The 19,325-nt window shown below is 41.6% G+C and overlaps 1 pseudogene; it reads left to right on the top strand.

Annotated features, from left to right (window-relative positions):
* Positions 1–10,224: 10,224 nt before the first annotated feature.
* Positions 10,225–15,121, top strand: LOC112102799 (annotated as a pseudogene).
* Positions 15,122–19,325: the final 4,204 nt, after the last annotated feature.

The following is a 19,325-nucleotide window of genomic DNA, read 5'->3' as shown; positions in this document are numbered from 1 at the left end:
AAGATTAATGCATAAATCATTTATTGTGTAAAAACACTGTGCTGATAAAGTTTGAGACCACAAAGGAGATTAGGGGACAGTGTGTGTGTTTAAAGGTACAGTATGATTGTCCTCTAATAAACTGTGAGGCAAAAGGTGGGTGGGGAAGATTGTGCTGGATAATTATGGTGTGTTAGATAATTCCTGATCATCATCCCAATGAGTTTCTCCTGAAGACTCATTTAGTTTTGTCTTTTTTCCTTGGGTAAATTCTAGTCTGTTTTATTTCAAAACTATTCTAAAAATTAACTTTAATACTCGTTCATCTCATCTATGTGGTTTAAAAGTTTTCATATGTAATTTTCTACATATATAGTAGCTGCAGATATCTTCAGTTACACCTTTAAAATGTGGATACAAATAAACCAGAATACATATTAAGAGCACTGATTTATCTGACTTTGAACTACTTGACTTTGTTTCCTAACTTGTTTTGTTTTCTGTTTCTGATTGAACTGTTTTTGAACAGCCCACTGGAGGAAGTATTTCAGGAGAGGATGGAGTTATTCTTGTGTATGGTTTGGGATGTTTCAGTTCATATCATTCTGGATGAAAAGTGCTCTGTAAATGTTAGTTAATATTGCTACTATTTTGTAGTTATTCTAAAATTACTACTTGGAACGCTAAGACCTCCTGTTTCCCATGATGGCTAGTCCAAAGTTCGTATATTTTCTATATGAAGATGGCTAAAGGTCTTATAGATGCTACTTCTAAAGAGTATTCCTGAACTGCACTGACATGATTAGTGATTAAAGATTTGTTGCTTATTGTGCAATGTTTGGACATTATTTCTTTTTCAAATCTTATACACTTGTACAGAACCAGACCTGCATTAATATTACATATTAACAGGCTCTGTTATGGTCTGGGAAATTTTAACTTTAAACAGCTGTTTAGTATCTTAGCTTATAAACAACTTTGGACTATAAATTTGGGTACATATGGAAAAAAAGAAATGATCTTTGACCTCAGGTTTGGCAAAGGGATTTCTTCCACCTTCCTTGAAAACTTCTGGTACTGGGCACTGACAGAGGTGGGATACTGGACTACATGGAGCATGGTCTGATTCAGTCTAGTAGTTCCTATGTATATTCCGGAAGAGTTTCGTATTCCATAACTTCTGAGTTTACTGGTTAGACCATAGATCCTCCTGGTAATGCCCAGAATGCTTCAGTGGAAGGCAAAAATGTCACAATAACTAAAAATAATACATCTAGGGAAAATTTTTCAAACCACCTAAGTGAGTTAGTTGGCTAACTCCCATTTTCCAAAATGACTTGGGCAGGTAGGGCCATATTTTCAAAGATATTGAGGTACCTAAAGCTGAAAGTAGGCACCTAATGGGATTTTCAAAAGCACATAAATCCCACCAGTTACCTGTCTGCATCCTTTTGTGCCTCATTGTCTTTGAAAATCTGGCCCTAAGTGCTTAAGTCATTTTGGAAAATGGGATTTAGCCACCTAACTCACTTAGGTGGTTTGAAATTATTTCCCTAGTTGTATTATACATTTTTTGTTATTGTCACATTTTTTGCTTTCTGCCGAGACATTCTGGACCCTACAGGCTCTTAGGATCCCATGTCTCATTGAAAGGTCAATGGTGCCTTAGGATCCTAAGTGCCTAAGTTAATTTTGAAAATGGGACTTGGGCTCCTAAGTCACATGGGTGCTTTTAAAAATTGTATCCCTTGTGCATATGGACACTAAGGAAAAAGATGCCCAACTTCTGCAGGAAAGTGAAGTGTTTTCTGTTTCTCTTCTTTAGCCCACTGCATTATTTTAAAGAAAGAATCTGATTACCTATTTGCTGAATCAACATGAATTTCCGCCAGTTGAGCTTTATAAAAAGTACATGAAGAATACCTGGTCCAATCAGGCTTCTTAGTGAGTATGCAATGTCCTCCATTACCTAATATCCTACACATGGTGTCACCTGCTCCTCTGTGTGCGGCAGGTACAACCTAGCTGGATGCTGAAAAAGTTCCTGCAGTGGACCTGGTGGCAGATGCTGAACTTGGCAAAAATGCATGCAGCTAACTCTAAATAGTTTATATTACTTTTATAGAGCAATATTTTTAGACTATAGTGGTATTTTTTGCCTTCATATCTCTAAGTTAGTCCTCATTGCACTGAATGAAAAACAATACAACTGAAAGAAAGCTAACAGAAAAGGAGACTGGGCCAAATTCATCCCTGCTGTAAATCAGTTGAAGTTTATGGAGTTACACCAATGCTGAATTTGTCTTTCCCAGCATAGTTCTACTGACTTATTTCAGGAAAGATTTGTGCAATTACCTCTCGATTTGTGGCTGCCAATGGGATTTTGCTGGTAAAAAGTAAATGTTCTATATGTTCAGAGGTGCTGCTAACACTGAATGATTTAATTCCTTTTTCAGTTAGGTACTCCACATGGTTACAACCCACACAGTCTCCCCACTCCCTGTTACCAGATTTGCCCGTTACTTTGGGGTACACTCATTTATTAGGGTTACTCTTCTGGGGGGAGTCTGTAATTTTATCAATGTACTGCTTGTGCTGAGGGGCTGATGATCATATCCTCCCCTAACTTCACCAGCTCCATCCAAATCATGTTCCTAAGGGTCTCCCAGGGTCGGTGCTGCCCAGGGTTGTGGGAGGTAGGGGGATTATAATTGGGAGGGTGACTGGCAGAGTGAGGACCATTATTCGCAAATGTGATCGCCTGTACTGGCTCTCAGGTAGTCTTTTTGCTGATTTGTCTTTTTAATACACCAGTCTCTTGCAGCAAATCCCCTGCCTGTTAGATTTTTGCCACTAGTTCATTCCAGGTTAGGTGTTCTATATCCACAGCCCCCAGGGTCATTTTTGTCTGAGAATTTAATCCTGCATAAGTGCTCTGTACTAATTCAGGTCCCTGTTAATGGGAAATGATAATCCCATTCTCTTCTGTCTGGGATAATGAATCAGCGAGAGCTGCCAGCATCTTTTTTCAAATTAGGTAAGCTTCGGGGGGCTCTCCTGTTTCTGCTCTTCCATTATATATAGTTGGTTTTCTCGTGTCTCAAGCGAGCAACCAAGGAATTTTTTTCAGCCATCTCTACTTCCCTTATCTCACTAATGATAAAAGCCCTTTCACACAGTGACAGTATTGCTCTAAAATCTTTACTTTTAAGGCACAACTCTAACTCCTTATTGCACAGTCCTACCGTTATTCTAAGCACGATTCTTAACTTAAAAGTTACAGGACATTACCAAATATTCTATGAGAGAGGGACCTCGCAAACGGAGTTTAGTCTGAAAAAGGAAAACAGTTTACTCCGGTCTGTGCCTCAGTTTCCCCTCTCCGCAGCAAGTACTCAACAAGTACCACATGATTAGGGTCACATGTTGCCCATGTTCCTCCATCAATTTGTTGCCAGATTTGCCCATTACTTTGGGGTATGCTCATTTATTAGGGTTACTCTTCTGGGGGGAGGTGTTTCTGTAATTCTATCAATGTACTGCTTGTGTCACTTGTGTTCTCATATGGAGTTCTACTTCTCCCTTCTGCAAGTTCCCTCCCAATGGAGCTATCCTACAGGACCTAGGTTCCCCAGGGCTGGGTTCTTCCAGCCCCAGAATCAGACGACCGGGTTAATCAGCACTCCCAATTTGACCCCTTATGTATCTCTGGACTCAGTAGGGTGGGTTGAACAGCACCGCCAAGCTGTCACCCTCATATGCCCCAGGTTCAGCATGTCCCTATCCCCACTTTCATGTTACAATAGTTCTGGTACTAACCCACTTGATGAACAAACCCCACAGGATTCATCATGTCACCTGATAATGAACTCCAACTTAAATCTGGTACTTTTCCATTTAGAAGGAGAGGTGGGGACCCAGATAGACAAAAGATTCCTGCCTTGTGCCAAAGCTATAAAAGAGGGTGGAGCAGGATAAAGAGGCGGCCAGTCATGAGAAAACCCCTGCTTACCACCTGAGATGTCTGCTGGAACTAACAAGGAGTATGCCAGGGGAAAGGATTGGGCCCAGACTAGGAAGGAGTCTAGTCTGTGAAAGAAGCTTATTGGAACATCTCTGAGGGTGAAATATTACCTGTAATCAGTTTCTTAATGTATTAGGCTTAGACTTGTGTGTTTTTGCTTTATTTTACTTGGTGACTTACTTTGTTCTGGCTGTTATTACTTGAAACCACTTAAATCCTACTTTTTATACTTAATAAAATCACTTTTGTTTATTAACAAACCCAGAGTAAGTGATTAATATCTGGGGGAGCAAATTGCTGTGCATATCTCTCTATCAGTGCTATAGAGGGCGAACAATTTACGAATTAACCCTGTATAAGCTTTATACAGAGTAAAACGGATTTATTTGGAGTTTGGATCCCATTGAGAACTGGGTGTCTGGGTGCTGGAGAGGTAACCTGCTGAGCTGTTTTTGGTTAAAGTCTGCAGCTTTGGGGGCGTGGCCCAGACCCTGGGTCTGTGTTGCAGTAGGCTAGTATGTCTGGCTCAACAAGACAGGGTTCTGGAGTCCCAAGCTGGCAGGGAAAATGGGCTCAGGGGTAATTTCAGCACATCAGGTGACAGTCCCAAGGGGATCTCTGTGACCGAACCGTCACAATGGCCCCTAAATTTGAAATCAATCCAGTGTTACAGCACATGTCTAAATGATCAGGTATGAAAAAATCATTCACTATGTCTGATTGAGTTTTGTATCTTGTATGTTTTCTTTCTTCAGCAGCTAAGACTATTGTGTGGTAATATTGTCAGTGTCCTCTGGGACCTGTGGGGTATTATTCCAGAAGCCCTGAAAAATTTCTTTACAGGTGCAAATCAGGTGGTGTTTCGTTTCTGCTCAATTTGAAATACAAGGGGTAAAAATAAAGTGCTTTGACAAATGAATAATAACTGTGCTAAATACTGACAGTCACGTAGAATCTTTTATCTAAAGATTAGACATTTTAAAAGCTGACTTACTCACAGGATGCAGAGCTATAGAACGTTATACAGCCCATCTATCTCTCTGTAGTGTATTGACATTCATGGTGTATAATGTTAAATTTGCTAATCTATCAAACACCTGATAAACAAATATTATCTGGCTTATTTTTCAGCCACTATCCAATTAAAAATCATTGATAGGGGCTTGTCACTCACTTTCCTTTGTAAGATCTCTTCCAGTGACAGGCTTTTGGCATTCTGTAGAAGTGATCATTGTCATTTAGTATTTGTTGTTTCTTCAGCTGATGAAAGTAGACTAGTGATGTTTTGTTGGTACCAAATTGACACATTGCTAAATTACTCTCTACTTTTTAATCCATTGGCACCAATATTTCTTTCCCTGGATGTTGATGGGCAAGTCCATGTCTAATATTCTCTCCTGGGTAAAGTCAGCTTAAGAATTCTGTATAAGGAACACTGTAGCATGCAAAGCTGTACCTGCTGTGGAGTTCCGTATATTCTCCTCTCCATTGGTGCAAGTAAATCTTATTAGCACTAGGTCAATACACACTTGTGAACAGACACTAAAAAACAGATATCCTGGCAATTAAGAGTCCCTGTTGCGGTGCTTTAACTCTCTGGAAACTAATTCCCAAATGGATGTCAGTTAGGAACTGGCTGATTTCCAAGATTAAGAGGTGGTTACTATGCCAGGGAGATCTTAGGGTTTCTGGTCACTGAGAGATGAGACTGGGCTGGATTCCTGATTGAAGTTTATTGTCTGGTCTGTTTGGGGGGGCTGTGTGCTAAGCAGCCTGCTATGCAAGGCTGAGAGCTTCCTAACAAGGCTCTAGCCTGCCATCCTTTGATCCCTAATCCCTTGACGAGGGGACAGGGCTAACTCAGAGAGGCAGTAGCTGGGTCGACAGAAGAATCCCTCCATTGACTAGCGCTGTCTACACCAAAGGTTAGGATGGCTTAACTATGTCTCTCAGTGGTGTGGATTTTTCACACCCCTGAGAATTGTAGTTATGCCAATGTAACTTTCTTTTATATCAATATACTGTGATACACACAGTCCCTTTAAATCAGGGGTTCTCAAACTTTTTCGCAGGGTGGCTGGCCCATAACAGAAAGATTGTCTCTTTGCCTTCACACCTTCTACACAATTGTTCAGCCTGTCTTCCCTCCCATTTGCTATTACATCAAATCCCTAGAGCAGCTTTATATATTGTTTACATGAAAAAGTAATAGTGCAAAGGTATTTCCTGTATTTCTAGCTGTCTCATATATAATTTAGCAGCTGGAATCAAGGAAGAGAGCCAGCAGCACTATGACTTGACTTAGACCACTGATTTTCAGTGAAATATTTGAAGTGCTTTGCTGGATTGGCCCAGAGTGCTCAGCATCTTCCAAGTTTGAGCCACATACAACCAGAGATTGGTCCACACACCACCAGAAGCCCACAGACCACAGTTGGGAACCTCAGCTTTAGATAACTAAAGATTTGCAGTTAGATAAGAAATAACCTCACTGTCTGCCAAGATATCATGAAGTGTAAAGTAGTACAGGGAAAATTTAAGGTACTAAAATAAGATAATCTATTTATTTTAGATAAAATTGACACCCCTTTACTTTAAAAATTATACATGTAGGAAGCTGGGCAGTGTCCGCTAAGCTTATCAGAAGGTGGTGGTTATGAAAAGTAATGTTTAGGGTATCTTTGGGAGTGGTTGTCAGTGGGGCCTCAAGGAGAGGTTGCTGAGTTTGTCATGTTATATTAGACAAAAAACAGTTTTGTTTTGTTTTGAAAAAGCATCTTCCTGATTTCTATTGGCAGCTCCAGCAGAATTCTGTGGTTAATGTGCTATCACCTTCATGGTCCGTGCGTAGGTATCCCAGAGAAGGATTAAGTGATCAAAGTTATACCTCAAAAGAAACAAAAAAAGTACTAATATTCTGAATTGCCTCTTGTTGGAATTATTATTTATTATGCCGGATATTACCAGGATGATAATTTAACCATAAAGTCCTTTGTTAAATCCAAAGGCCAAATGGTATTTATGCAATTGCTCTAAACATGCCTGAAAAGCCTAAATAATTAAGCAGTTTACTACATCCAAATAGTAACAAAACATTTATAAGCATTTGATCAAGATACTTACAAATGGGCTAAAGCCAAGGGTACTTAGACCCCAGCTCCAACTTGTTCAGACAGGTATAAGCAATGACCCTTTAAGAGATTACTTTTTTATACCCTTTAACAAACAAGTGATGTCATTGCGAATTATTGGACCTTAGCTAAGGCCAGATGATGGAGTTTCTTATGCAGACAATTATTTACTGCACCTGGTACCCAATTAACTGTTTTATTTCTATCACTTTAGGCCAAACCTTTCTCCAGATGTAAAAGATAAACCAAGAGAGCCTTTTAGCCCTTCTTAGCGACAAACTTTCAAAACCTGAGCTCCAAATTGCACGTGCAAAAGATATTCCATTTGAAAAGCATGTATTTGTGTGCACAAATACAGTGTCTGTTTATGAATATTTACCCAATTTGAAAATGTAAATGGTTGTTTCATTAATACAAATTCTAGTCTGCATGTCCACTCACTTTTGAGAGAGAGGCCTGAATTTTTAAAGTTTGGCCCTAAAGATCGAATGTCTCTTAGTCAGCTAGCCCAAAGTTAATGTAGATTCCAGATGAGCTTCCAAAGATGTAGATTCCTTCAGAGTGTCGGTATAATTCAAGATAACCTGCAGTCATTTTTTAAAAAATAATTCTCTCAACTGTGGCAATGTGCATCAACTGGCTCATAGTTAGGTGAAGAGCGGTGTAGGAGCATAGACCCACATTAGATTTGGGTGAACTATGATTTTAAATTGAGTTGGGATATTAGCATGAGCAATAGGCTCAAAACATGGAACCAAAAATAAATAGTGAAATCATGAGAAAGAAGAGTTGTGTTAAACTTGTAGTGACCTTTCAAAATACCAGTATTATCTTTTTTCTAGATGCTGCTGTTCTCTGAGCAAGTATATAACACTAGTAGCTCAGATCCCAGTTTGTGTGTGAGAGCTTCTTTCTCTCCCTTCTCAAGAGCAGACAGATCAGGTGAGTGCAGTTTACCCTGCTTAGCAGCCCCAAGATGAACGGATTAATCTGATTTTGTTGTTCATATGAAGGTGTTCACATTCAGACAGCATTCTGGCTTGCAGCCCTCTTTTTCTCTCATTTTTTTCTGCCAAGGTAAAATTTGCAACTATTTATTGCACAGCATTATGCCTGAGGAATTTTTTCTCATAGGTTTAAAATCTCAATGTTAAACAGGTCCATTGGTGCAATCGTTACAAGTTAGAGTTGATTTTTGGGATGTGCATGTCATTCCCCTTTGTATTAACAGAAGTTACATGCACATGTTGACAGAAACTGCTGCAGAGTTTCGCTTTTACTTGATTGACATAACTTTCCTCCTGATGATTTGTGTCCAACTCTCATCTGGGAAGGTTAATTCACAGTATGTATCTGGTGAATGTACAAATCAGTAGCAATTCTCGCGTTCCCATCTTCAACTCCGGTTAGTCCCTGAGCACAGGCAAGTATCACATTGTAACATCTAGCATAGGGTTACCATATTTCAGCAAGCAAAAAAGGGGATGGGAGGAGCCCCGCCCTAGCCCCGCCCCTGCCACTCCCTCCCACTTCCCACCCCCGTCAGAACCCCCAACCCTCCCCCCGCTCCTTGTCCCCTGACTGCCCCCTCCTGGGATCCCTGCCCCTAACTGCCCCCCAGGACTCCACCCCCTACCTAAGCCTCCCTGCCTCTTGATCATCTGCCGCCTGCCTCTGGGCAGCTCCATCAAGGTGAGGGCTCCCTGTCCCTCCCTCCCCACCCAGCCTGGCAGCCAGCACTTCCCTCCTGCCTACCCCCAGCCCTGCAGCCTGCCCCCAGCACCGTTCAAAAAATATGTAATTTCATTTTAAAGCAGCCCTCACTAGAACGCGGGACTTGGCATGGATTCCAAGTCCTGCGTTCTAGCGAGGGTCCGATGTATTATGCAATAAGTGCCGAATTGTGTAATATAGCTGTTGCAGAAATGTATGGAAAGCCCGCGTTCGCTCACAGCATGCGTCCCCACTACTGCGGCGCCGCGTTACCATTGGTCCTCCCCTCCCCCTCCGACTACTATTCTAGAAATTCTGCGTGCCCAGCGCAGTGTCTACAGTGTTTGTAATCTTTGTCGCGTGTACTCTACTGAAATAGCATAATAAACCCGTAGCTTTACATTTTAATTCAATTGTCTGATATCCCCTTTTAAATTTTAAAATATGGATCGGTTAGTTGTTAAGAAAAGGAGCAGACAAACTGAATTATAATGAATGTGCTGATAGTAGTGCAAACACCTCGGACTCCTTGGTTAAGAACTTACATGAAGATAATGCCGCCACCAGTTCCAGTGCGTGCAATAAACTGAGTAATGACCAACAGAAACAGACTTTGTCTCTTAGTTCAGGTCAGTGTAGTTCCTATTCAAAGCCATTAAACATTCCATCTGATGACCCAGTCTGTGATATTCCAAAAAATAGATTAGAACGCCAGTCTCGATTATCTAGAGGTCCTTATCAGCCTAGATTGAGCATGTTTCCCGGAAGTAAAATAGGGAATAAACAAAGAAGTTTTCAGTCCGATTGATATGAAAAGTATAGATGGTTAGAATATAGCCCATCAAAAAATGCAGCATTTTGCTTTTACTGCCATTTCTTCTTCTCTAATGATGCAGCAAACAAAGGTCACACTGATCCAGCATTTAGTGATAAGGGATTCAGAAACTGGAATAGGGCTAACAAATGTTTTAAAAACCACCAACTGTCAAAATCTCATGTGTTGAGCTGTTCTTCATGGTAAAGTTTTAATGAAGGGAAACCTATTGATGTATTGTTGGATGAGGGCAAGCAGGCTTATCTGTCTAAACGAGAAGAACGGTGCCATAACTAAAGTGTAATGGAGCGACTGATTGACATTGTTCTGTGTTTGGTGAAAGGTGGGAGACCATTCAGGGGTCACAATGAAAAAGCTGACAGTTTTGAGAAAGGTTTATTTCTAAATCTTGTCAACATGCATCAAAAATATGATCCCGTAATGGCAAAGCATGTGCAACAATCTCCTCGAAACGCTACCTGAGTAATTGCATCCAAAATTATTTAATTGTGGCCTTGCACAACATTGTGCAACAAAAGATTGAGTCTTCACTAAATGGAAAAATGGTCTCAATAACTGCCAACGACACTACTGACTATGGACACCATGAACAGATGTCCATTGTGGTGCGGTATTTTGACAATGAAAAACATAGTCCAGTTGAACATTTTGTGTCTGTTCAGAGACTATTAACAGTTGATGCTCAGTCTATTTTTGACCAGTTAACTGACGTCATTGGCATTCTTAAAATTGACTGGTCATCAGTAATGTCTGTCGGTTTTGATGGCGCAGCTACTATGTCTGGATGTACTGCGGGAGTTCAAATGAAATGTAAAGAAAGAAACAGTGAAATACTCTATGTACACTGCTATGCGCATTGTTTGAACCTCATCCTAGTAGATGCATGCACTTCAAGTAAACAAAACAGAACTGTCTTTGATTTTTTTGGTGTTATTCAGACTCTTTATGCCTTCATGGAGGGGAGTCCTGTGCGACATGCAGTAATGGAGAAGATTTCACAAGAAGTAGGATCCCAGTTGAAGACTTTGAAGTCACTGTCAAACACAAGATGGGCATGCAGAGCAGAAGCAGTGGCTGCTGTAAAACAAAACTACTCCATCATTTTACAAGCTTTACAAGAGATTATCGAAACAACTCGCCTTGCTGATCCTAACATAAAAGCCAGGGGCCTTATCCATGAACTAAATTCATTCAAGTTCATCTTTGCTCTTCACATGATGCACCCTATTCTCCAGATGGTGGTAAAAGTGAGTAAGGCTCTTCAAGCTCCAGGTCTCAACTTACTTACTGCAATGACAGGAGTGAAAAGCTTGCGTAACTCTTTGGCTGTGATGAGAAGTGGCCCAGAATATTTTCAATCTATTTTCAATGACAGTGTGAAAGTGTGTGTAGAGAATATATCAATTCCCCCAGTTAAGAGGAGAAAAATGTCCACTCATATTGATGACACATTTGAGTCCCAGCATCACTTTGATACAAAAGAGGAGCAGGAGAGAATAACTTCATTTTACCCACTCCTAGACTCAGTGATTACCGGCATTGACCAGCGATTTGAACAGAAGACTTGTAAAATTGTGACTGCAATGGGAAAACTGCTGAGCTTAGACATTGGCAGGGACGATATGAGAATCATTGCCAACAAATTTAAAGTGTCCTTGGATGAGTTGGAAGCTGAAGTCGGATTGCTTCAGGTTTATGATGGCTCTGTTCCTAAAGGTAGCACTACGAACACCACCAGGGAGTGGCTTGATTGGCTAAAGGAATCGGATCGGACTTCCATGTTCCAGGCCTTTTACAAATCTATTCAATGCTTTGCTGCAGTCTTACCTGTTACAAGCTGTTCATGTGAAAGAGCCTTTTCGAAACTAGCACATGTAAAAAACAAACTAAGAAGTACAATGTCCCAACAGCGCCTCGACTCACTCATGATTTTGTACATTGAACAAGAATTGGCTTTGTCAGTTAATTACAATGATGTGATTGAGGAATTTAAGTCCATAACACCTGGTGAGTGACATCTCATTCTCTAGGACAGGAAGATGAAGAAACGTTAATCTGTTTTGGTCAATTTGGGTTAGCTCAGTATCTGGTTAAAGATAAAGATCATGAAAATTGACTGTATCTTTGTATACACCTGGTTATCACTACAGCAAAAATTTGGTATAGTGTGTCTCATTTTTTAAGTTTGTATTTTTTAATTAAAGTTTAGTTGTTAATTTTAAAAAAATTAAGTTTAGTTAAGTTTTAGTTTCTTTAGTTTGTTTGATGAATAAAAATAATGTCCTTTATGATTGATTCAATAAATGTTCGCCTTTAAAAAAAAATTCCCTGGGTGCACACCCTAATGAAATGCGCTGCGCACGCCTATGAGCTGGGGTGACTCTTCTTTGTGCTATTGATAGCCTTGATCCACTGTAACACCTGCTGTGCAGAATCGGTTTAATAGGAGCCCCAGAAATTTATATCTACAACATAGGAAAAATGCTCATTCTTCTCACTTTTTTTTTTTTCTTAACTGAAGTAATCATACATGCCTGTAGATCTTGGTACAATATAAACTAAGGAATCACTTTGTACTTTATTAATTTTATATTCTCTTTTATATGTTTTAAATCATATATTTACAACACTTCAACATAACTGTATTATGAATACAGAACAACATCCTTTCTCATCCCATTACATTTTCTTTACCTAATCATTTGGTTGTAAACCTATGTTTAAAAATGCTTTTGGTTATATTAGGAGTTTCAAAGTCAGGGCTCCTTTTTCTGAGAAGGGCTTATTTTCGGGACTACTTTCCTTGGAAGATCATTCGACAATAAAGCAAGGACTGGAGGCGTTGGATTCATTGTCAAGAAAGAAAGAGTTCCAAGGATAGTCAGCTGTGACATCATATCACCCTGGATAGCAGTTCTCACGCTTCAGACAAAACAAAGGAAAACTATTAAAATTATTCAGGTGTATGCTCCCATGCAGCAAGTGGAAGATGAAGAAATGGAACATTTCTATGAAGAGCTGGAGGAGGTAATGCAGAAAAGATCCACCTACACAATTATCCAAGGGGACTTCAATGCAATAGTAGGTGGAAAGGAAAGTGAGAAAGAAAAGTATGTAGGAAAATTTGGTAAAGGTGTAAGAAATGATCACAGAGCATGTCTGGTTGCATTCACAGAGGCAAACCACCTCCACACAATGAACACAATATTTCAAAAAGAACAGCATCAGCACTGGACATGGAAAAGCTTGGCTGGAGTCACACTGAATCAGATTGATTATGTAATGATGGATACTAGAAGAACCTTCAATGATGTAGCGACAATAGGAGAACAAATCATTTTCACAGGCTCAGACCATTATATATTGCGCTCAAAACTATGTATTGACAATGTCTACGAAGACTGAGTTAAGAAAAGCCAGAAACCAAAGCAAAAATGGCACTTCAATGAAGAGGTATTTGCACAGGAAGTAAGTGAAATGGACCTTGAGTATAAGGTCCATAAGAACATTGATGAGGACTATGAAGAGTTTCATCTCGCAGATAATCTCATCAGCTAAAAAGGCAAAGGCATTGACAATGCTGAAATGCAAGCAGAGGATCAGCGAGGAAACTGAATCTGATGGCGAGGAGGGCGCGCATTAAATTAGAAGGAAAAATGGGCGAAGAATACAGAACACCATGCAAAGAAATCTGTGTGAAGATGAAAGAAGACTATGAAGACTTTAGAAAGAAGAAATTGAGAGAGGCGGCCAAAAAGAACGAGAGTCTGAAGAAGGTAAAAAGAGATGTTAGGCTGAAACAGATTATCCCAGCAGCGCTGAAAGATGAAAATGGTGAAAGGACATCGGAAAGGAGCAAGATGAACGAAATATGTAAAAAAATTCTACAATGACCTCTACTCCTCGCATGTCAATGTCCAGAGTACACCGTCAAGACAGCAGGTTACAGAAGAAGTTCCTGACGTTATGTGGAAAGAAACTGAATATGCAGTTCGTAACATAACGACAGGGAAGAGTCCGGAAGTGGATGATGTTTGGCCGGAATATCTTAAAGCAGAAGAAGATACTCTCTTCAAAGCATTGGCACAACAGTTCACCATCTACATCAATAGCAAGCATGTTCCAGATGCATGGAAGAAATCAGAAACAATACTATTGATGAAGAAAGGTGATCCAGAAGAACTGAGCCACTACCATACAATCACACTCCTCTCACAAGTGTATAAAGTCTTCACCTGCATCATACTCAAATTGGATTAAGAAAGATCTTGAAATGCACGAAAGCAGAGAACAAGCTGGTTTCTGCTCAGGGAATTCAACAATTGATAACATCCACTCAGTTCGGCAGCTCATCGAAAAATGCAAGGAATATAAAGTACCATTGTGTATTGCATTTGTCGACCACAAAAAAGCATTCGACTCAGTAGAGATTAATGCTGTACTCAACACGCTCAAAGAAATCAGAATCAATCTGAGGTACATCGACCTGCTGGAAGAAATTAACTGCAATTGCTTGACAGAGATATTATTCAATGTCCCCTGCATTATTACTATACGTAGAGGAGTCAGACAAGGCGACACAATCTCAGCAAAGCTGTTTGCAGCAGTATTGGAGTTGCTGTTCAAGAAATTGAACTGGGAATAAGGAATCAGAATTGACGGAGAACAGTTAACGCATCTTCTCTTCACTGATGACTGTGTAATACTGGCAAAGGACACAGCAGAACTGGAGAACAAATTGCAGCAACTGCAAAGGCTTTCACATGATATCGGGTTGGAAGTGAACATGTCGAAGACAAAGTGGATATGGAATGAGCATTGTGCAGAAGGAATCATCACTGTAAATGGGAAAGAAATCGAGGAGGTCGACAAATATATTTACCTGCATCAGCAGCTGAGCAGAGACAACTCATTCTAAGGAGAATGCAGTAGGAGACAAAAGGCAGGGTGGGCAAGTTTCAACAAAATAAATATGTCTCTAACAGATGATGAGCTGCCCATGAAGAAAGGAAAGAACAGTTTAACTTCACTGTTCTGCCAGCAATGATATACGGAGCAGAATGCTGGTCAATGACAAAAGCGGAGGAAGAAAAATTCGCTGTCACCCAGAAAGCAATGGAAAGGTGAATGTGTAAGATATCGCTCTGTGATCGTATACCAAATTAGGAGATCAGAAGACGTACAGAGGTGACCGATGTAATGCAGGCAATGTATGACGCAAAGCGAAGATGGGCACGTCATGTAATCCGCAGGCAAGACAATAGATGGACAACCTGCATCAGTGACTGGATTCCCAGAGATCTTAAGTGACCGCTGGGCAGACGAAAAACACGCTGGGCTGATCCCATGACAAAACTCTTTGGACAGAAATGGAAAGAACGTGCTTGCAACAAAATAGAATGGTGTGGCGTCGACTTTCGTTCGTGGAGGGACAGATGAGGACAAGACGGACAAAAGTGACAAAGGTGACTTTCTTTGGTAAATAATTTACAGTATTTTCAAAATAACTGTTCGGGTAAAGTCTGAAGCACACTGATGATGTGGAAGAGTGTGAGTATGAGGAACTATGAGATTATTGTATATTTTCTTGTCACTGTATTAGGAGTAAATCTCATTGGGTTATTATTATAATTCATTGATTACTACTTCGGGGGAGGGATAGCTCAGTGGTTTAAGCATTGGCCTGCAAAACCCAGGGTTGTGAGTTCAATCCTTGAGGGGGCCACTTGGGGATCTGGGGCAAAATCAGTACTTGGTCCTGCTAGTGAAGGCAGGGGGCTGGACTCAATGACCTTTCAGGGTCCCTTCCAGTTCTAGGAGATGGGATATCTCCATTAATTATTATTATTATTTGAGTTTGGTTGCTGAAGGGATGCCTCTTCTGAAGACCCTACTGTTTCTCTGGTCTTTTTTCCTACTCCACATCCATGTTGGTAAGTTTTATTTCTAAATCATTAAAACTTTGTTTTTAAAATTGTAATTTCTTTCATTTTTGTTACATGTCACATTTTTAAGTGTTGTAGTTACCTAAAATAAGTAGTGCCCAGGTTTGTTTGTTTTTTAAATCAGGACTCTCAACAAATTCCCAAGATAGCCCACTTGAGAAAATTGACCCTATGAGGAAAATTTCCATTAGTAATGTTGTCTTGAAGTTGCGTCTCATTTACCCTCCTTCGTAACAATTTTCTAAAAAACAGCATACTGTGTACTGGCTACAGACTTTACTTTAATTTTCCTCAACTTCTACTAGCAGATCCTCAGATTTCATACATTGAAATTTTCACCAGCTGAGGATGTGTTCCTTAGTGTTTTCTTCATTTCTACCTCTATTTCTCCAGTCTATTTCCAACTTGCTATTTAGGTCTGTCTATCTTGCCACAAACTATTTTCCAATCATTTTTACTACCTTCCTGTCTCAGTGACTGAATTTTTCCAGCACAGCTCTTTAGCGGGTTCTTCTTTTCCATGGAGGTATTATAAGGGAGGTGCTTCAGTGTCTATGTATGGCCTGCAGGAACAAGCCTATAAAGGAAATTCTAGTTTGCACTGTGTGTCTTCTTCACCAGAAGAAGATGACAAAAGTATTGCAAAGCCTCCTAGGGATTATCTTGGATAGAAGGCCTCCCCAGGAACTCTAGGCCAGCTCATGCTGGAGCCCCAACACAACACAGAGGTGTGACTGGGACATTCCAAGGCATGCTGAGGGCATGGCCAGCATCAGGGCCCAATTTTGGGACAAGCGACCCAGGCTTGGGGTGCTGTAAAGTAGGCAAAAGTTTAACAAATGGAGGGGAGGCACCGAAGCACGTTACTATACCTAGTTATTCTGCAGTGACAATAGCTCATAGGGATCGCTGCAGCTGGGGCCCAGGTTAGGGCTGTTCTAATCTGGACTGTGCCCCTTCTCCCTCATTGGGGGTAGCACTAGCGCATAGACCATAACACTTAGCTATGCGACTGCTATTGCAATGTTCATGGTAGTAGTAACAGGTAGAAAACACGTTTTGATTTATAGAACATATAATCCAAGCAAAAGATATTGTTGCTAAATATTGAAATAAGTCCTGTAATGTTTTATAAAAGTAGAAAGTGAAGTGAAAAATAACTATGTTACTTCCTTCTGGGCATAGATATAAAGTTGTTAGGACCTCTCATTTCTCTCCAAAGTGACCATTCAATAAAATAAAATACAAATATTAGACAATAGGAAAGGCTGGGAAGCAGAGAGAGGATCAGGCCTTGGAAGATGGTTCCAATTTTCTTTTGCCATCTAGAACAGAACGAAAATGAGCTCCTTTTGAAGCTCTGGCAGGAAACTGATGGTTGTGGTCCTTGGTAAGACACAGTGGTGAAAGACAAATGCACTTCTAGTCTCCCTTATGAAGTACAAGCTGCCTTAAATGGTACCATTTCAGAAGTGCCTCCACATTTTCCCAGATATGCACACAAACATTAAACACACTCTAATGGGCTAACTGTAACACAACCACAAAGAGTAATCCCAGCTTCTGAACAACAGACTCTCACTAGCCATTCTAAATCCAGCAAGGTCCCTTTATTACCCTGCCCCTAACATTATGGAACCTGAACCTCCTTAGTTGCACTCAAAGAGGCACAAACAGCACACACACACACACCCCGCCACCTCCAGCTGTAGGGAATCAGTCCCAGATATGCGGGACCGAATCCCCCTTTAGGGGAAACCCAAGATCCAGTCTAAAATCTTCCCCAAACCTCTTCATGAAGTAAAAAACCTGCCAAAGAAACAATGTTTATCAAAAGCTGAGTAATGAGGCTAAAGCATCCAGTCATTTCTTTGTTTAACATTTGTGTATAGCCCCTAGAACTAATGACCCCTCTGTAAAAGTATTCTGCAAGGGGCATTTTTTCTTTTGTTTTCAAAGTTAGCATAAATAGTGGAACAACCAAGAAGGCAGAAGCTAAACATTGCATGATAATCAGGGCTGGCTCTAGGTTTTTTGCCACCCCAAGCAAAAAAAAATTTTGGCTGCCCCCCGTCCCAGCCCTGGGCTCCTCGCCGCACCCCCCTGCTGCCCCAGCCCTGGGCTCTCCCTACCCACCCACCCACACCCTCTGCCGCCCCAGCTCTGGGCTCCCTCATTCCCCCCCACCATTGCCCCCCACACACACCTCCTGCCGCCCCAGCCCTGGGCTCTCTCCCCCCCTCCCCCACCTGCACCCTCCTTCCACCGCAGCCCTGGGTCACTGGTAACTCGCTCCCACGGCAGGTCATTCAGCATGAATTTTAGATGTGCACAGAACACAGACCACAGACAGGATTTGTTCCCATATGGTTACAGAACTGCAGTAAAGTGGAACAATTTTCAGCTTGTGTGACTGGAGGATATCTGGATGCATATTATAAGACTGTCCTACATAAATGAGGAAAAGTTGAGGTGCCTTTATTATTCTTTTCTTCCACTCTTTCTTTCTATGGGGAATTTGCCAATGCAATATCACTGTCTTCCTTTTAAACAAAAGGAAAAACAAAAAGGCAATGGCTGTTGAAAATAGCAATTCCACTCCTAGTAACCACTGGGAAGCATTTCTTGCTCAATTTTATCCTACTTTTTCTACAGCAAGCTACAGTGGATCAGTATATTTGATTTGGGAGAAATGAAGTAACAGCTGTCCAAACTGAGCTTGAGCACTCCTGAATTTTGAGGTGTTCAAATCTGGAAGGCAGGTGCTGGGGGTGGGGGGGGAGAAGGGGGCTGTGGCTCCGCGGGGGAGCACGGCAGCAGGTATGCAGCAGTGTGTCTGGCACTGCGTGGAGCCAGACATGCTGGTCTGAGTGCCACGGTAAGGGGGCTGGGGGGTTGGATGGGGTGGAGGTTCAGGGGGGCAGTCAGGGGCAGGGAGAAGGGGGGGTTAGATGGGTCAGGGGTTGGGGGGGCAGTCAGGGGACAGGCAGTGGTTGGATAGGCATGGGAGTCCCTGGGATTTGTCAGGGGACAGGTAGGTGTGGGGTCCTAGGGGGGAAGTTGGGGCGGTCTCAGGAGGGGGCAGTTGGGGACAAGGAGAAGGGAGGCTTAGATGGGGATGGGATCCTGGGGGGCAGTTAGGGGCAGGGGTCCCGGGAGGGGGTGATCAGGGGACAGGGTGCAGGGGGGTTGGATGGGTTGGGGTTTCTGTGGGGGGGCAGTCGGAGGGGGTGCATGGTGGCAGGGTGAGGCTACCCTCCCTCCCTGTGGAGTGTCCTATTTTTTGAATGTTAAAATATGGTATCCCTACCCTTCAGAGTGCAGCTCTCCATTCATAGCAGGCTGCAGCATGAGGTCTCAGCTACCTCACTCCCTCCCCCTCTTTCCTGTTGGTAGTGGCCAAGGGAATGCTGGGAAATGTAGTTCTTTCCCTGCTCTAGGGCTGGCTCTATAGGCAGGGAGCTAACCAAGGAACTACAGCTCCCAGGGCCCCCTGTTGGTTCTCAGCTCCCATGCTGGATCCCTGCCGCCCCTGCAAATGGGCTGCCCCAAGCACGTGCTTGCTTTGCTGGTGCCTAGAGCCGCCCCTGATGATTATTCATTGCATTTAGAAAACAAATCAGACATGTACTGAAGAGTAAAATGCTTTCCCTTTGTTTCCTTTTCTATACCAATTGCCTGATAGACCCAGAGAACTA

This window comes from Terrapene carolina, unplaced genomic scaffold, assembly GCF_002925995.2.
Source record: "Terrapene carolina triunguis isolate 2854851 unplaced genomic scaffold, T_m_triunguis-2.0 Scaffold66, whole genome shotgun sequence".
Lineage (NCBI taxonomy): Eukaryota > Metazoa > Chordata > Testudines > Emydidae > Terrapene > Terrapene triunguis.
This window is presented reverse-complemented; position numbering and strand designations above follow the sequence as displayed.